At 59.6% G+C, this 3,551-nt stretch overlaps 1 protein-coding gene across 1 annotated transcript in view; it reads left to right on the forward strand.

Moving 5' to 3' along the window:
• Nucleotides 1–3,551, forward strand: part of MNX1 (motor neuron and pancreas homeobox 1) — an 18,248-nt gene that overhangs the window by 9,542 nt on the left and 5,155 nt on the right. The gene's annotated exons all lie outside the window — the stretch shown is intronic.

Consider the following 3,551-nt stretch of genomic DNA (forward strand, 5'->3'; position numbering starts at 1 on the left):
TCCCCGCAGCCGCCCCGCGCGGCCCCCGCTCCGCACCGGGGAAGGTTCTAACTGACCCGCTGGCGCCCGCCTCCCGTCCCGCGAACCCGCGGAGGTACCGGCTTTATTCCCGACTCTAGAGATGTGTTGTTTCCAGACTTAACAGACATGGGGTACAGCGGCGTCTTCTTTCGTGGTCGTTTGTGTGGGTCACCAGTTCGCCTTCCTAAGCGGTGGGAGAGGGGGGACTGCAGGCTGCTTTCTGCACCTTAAAGGAAGCTCGGCCGGGAGGGAAAGGGACGCCATGAAGGGGGGGTGGCAGCCAGCCCGAGGAAAGGTGCTCCGGGTCTGCACTGCCTCGCTGTCCCCGTGCCCGGGACTGCGGGAGAGAGACCTGGGGTGACAGTGCCGCGGGAACGACCTTTGATCTTCCGCGGCTGCGGCCCTTCCCAAGGCCCAAGGCCCTGTCCGCCTGCCCCCAACCCTCTTCAAAGCCAGGGCTGGTCAATACAGATGCTGGAGACAGGAAGGGCCCAGCGTGCTCGGCTTCACACGTCGTAAACCACACAAAGACCCCGACTTCCCAGACCGCTGGGCTCTGTCCACACGCTTCACAGAGACCCTCCGCCGGGGATGCGCTTACTCACGACGGAAAGGGCAGGCCGGCCATTCTCAAGCGCTTAGCGCCACAGAGTCCATTGGGCCTAACGCTGACTTCTCCAGACAAACAAAATCCACCCAAATAAAAGGCGTTGGACATCTGGAGCCGCACCGCACTGACGGGGCGGCCAGGACCGCGACCCACGACCCACGGGGGCGGAGTCAGTGCTGGCAGCGGCGTAGGGTCGCCTCCCCGGGCGCGGGTGGTGCGGGCTGCGGATTACAGCGGGCGAACCTGGGCCTGCGTCTTCCTGTCTGTGCTCTCGGCCAGACCCAGGGTGGGTCAGAGGGGCAGGCGGGATTTTAGGGCCTCGAGAGCATGGTCGCTGTGGAACAAAAAAGGGTTGAAATGAATTCCTCTGGGGGTTATGGAAAAACCAGAATGATTTTGCTGAGGGAAATGGGGTGACTTGTTGATGTAGACTACACACCTGTCACCAGGTAAAATAGCCCTCCCTGGCAGTGGTCATTTTAGGAAGGAGGACAGGAGGCTGTCCAGGGTCGATCTTGGGGAATTCAGTTTGCAGTCACTGCCCTCCCCCAGACTCCTGAAGGTGCCCTCAGGGCCAGCTGACTGTCCTGGCGGATGGGGGAGGGGGCCAGGAGGGGGTGGTGATGAGACCGGCAGCGACACATCAGCCTCAGAGCTGACCCTCGTCACAGGTGGCGGCCACAGTTGCTCTATCCTGGGGAGGCAGAGTGCCAGCCAAGGGCTTCCTGCTCTGAAAAGGTGGCTACGACACTCAGGTGTCTTAGCCTTTGCAAACCCTCCCTCCTCAAAGGGAACAGGTAGGAGGAAACTGGGGACACGGGAGGCATGGAGGGCAGCAGGTGGCAACTGTGTGGCCCCTGCAGTCAGACCTGGTCCCAGTCCAAACCCTGAGGCCGAGTGGTTTGCCGGGTAGGACATTCTCCACCTCTTTGAAACTGTACCCTATAAAATACTTCTTCTGCTGTCATAGGGAAGATACCGGATGATAATTCTAGAAAGCTCACAGCAGTAGTAGGTGATCAAGAAACGTGAATGCAAACTTCCTGTACTTCATTTGCAATGGAACCCCAATTTCCCATCCGTCTGCCAGGCCACTGATCTGTTGTTGTTGTTGTTGTTTTTGTCTTTATACATTTGTCATTTTTAATAATAGAATCAAAAAAAGAAATGTGAATGTTCCCCTCTCTCTACTTATAGGCAGGACTGCATTTTTATCTCCACGAAGACATGTTCGAAGACAAGTCTATGCTGTCATTACTGGCTGCAGGTGAATGCTGGCTTTCACAAAACCGTGAGTTACTGCGGTTGCTGTCACTTACCCGCTGCTAGCCTCCAAACTGTCCAGCTGGTTCTATGTGTCTCAGAACGACACTGCCCCATTACGATGAAAAAGAGACACTTGCCAATGGAATCACTTCAACCAACTCTCAGATAGGTAAAAAGCTTTTTGAAGAAAAATGACATGGTCCCTATGCAGTTTTTACCTTTTAAAAAATCCCTCTTATAGCAACCTGACCTGCTAATTTTGAAGTTTTCCTGGCCTGCTTTTGTCTGGGTGCTCTGCCCCTCCCACACTCCCCTTCCTGTCTTCTATTCACCTTTCACCTGCATGGAAAGCCAGGCTCCCAGAATCTGAAACCCCTTCCCGCATTCCCACACCTGTCTGGGGAAGATAACTAGGTCTAATAGAGCTATTTACAAAGCCTGGTGTTGATTCTTTCGGCTTAAAAAAGCCCTTGGAAGTGCTTTTACTGTAAATATTTGAAGTGTGTGTATGGTGTGTGGGGGGGTAGTTCTGGATTCTCACACACTGCCTTGCTCAGCCTTCTGCCTGAGTGTCCCGGACGCTGCAGGCAGGGGGAGGAGGGAGACTGCCTTTTCCTGCCTGGGGCCTGGGGCCAGCAGGGGTCAGAGTGAGCCACCTCCGCCTAAGTACCTCCGGAGGTGGGTACTGTCTCCTGCAAGCCTGTGGGGATCCCCGCGCAGAGAGGGAGGGCTCTGTCACCCAGGACCCGCTTGATGGCAGGTAAACGAGGTCTGCAGGCCACGGGGACGCAGACGCTGCCCTCTCGGCCTTGATCGGCAAGGGCTCAAGCGACATTTGTGGAAGGTGAACTCACGAACGCACGCACGCACATGTACGCGCCCCCCCCCCAACACCTGACAAGCACAGATTTCCCAGAAGAGGTGAGAAGGTTCCACCTGCAGAGCTCGGCGACAGGGACACACCGCTCTTGGGCGCCGTGGGAATGGGAACGGTCTTCGCTGTGCTGCGGTCACCGAGCAGAGCGACCAGATCTGGAAGCAGCGTGGAGTCCGCGACGCAGAAGTGGACAAAACTCAAGCGCTGGCAAGGAGGAGGGAGAGGATGCTTGCTGCTGGCTCTGGGTGCCACGATCCCAGAGCGGGACGGCGTGTCTGGCGGACGAGGGGGGTGCTGGACTCGGACAGCCGCGGGCGCCACAGGGGCCCAGGGGTTGCCAGCGCCTGCCTCCCGGCTCAGCACCCCAAGGAGGGCGAGCAAGAACCCTAGATTGCGCCTCCAAGTCTTCAAACCCTGTCGCTGTCACCTCCCGGCCCGGCGCGGCTCGCTACCCCGGGCTGTTTAGGACCCCGCGGCGCAGGGGCGGGGCGGCGGGCGGCCAGGACGGTGACAGGTGCGCCCCTTGGCCAATGGCGGGGCCGGTGCCCCTCCTCGCGCCCCCGCCGCGCGAGGGCGAGCAAGAACCCTAGATTGCGCCTCCAAGTCTTCAAACCCTGTCGCTGTCACCTCCCGGCCCGGCGCGGCTCGCTACCCCGGGCTGTTTAGGACCCCGCGGCGCAGGGGCGGGGCGGCGGGCGGCCAGGACGGTGACAGGTGCGCCCCTTGGCCAATGGCGGGGCCGGTGCCCCTCCTCGCGCCCCCGCCGCGCGCGCCACA

This window comes from Pteropus alecto, unplaced genomic scaffold (assembly GCF_000325575.1).
Source record: "Pteropus alecto unplaced genomic scaffold, ASM32557v1 scaffold320, whole genome shotgun sequence".
Lineage (NCBI taxonomy): Eukaryota > Metazoa > Chordata > Mammalia > Chiroptera > Pteropodidae > Pteropus > Pteropus alecto.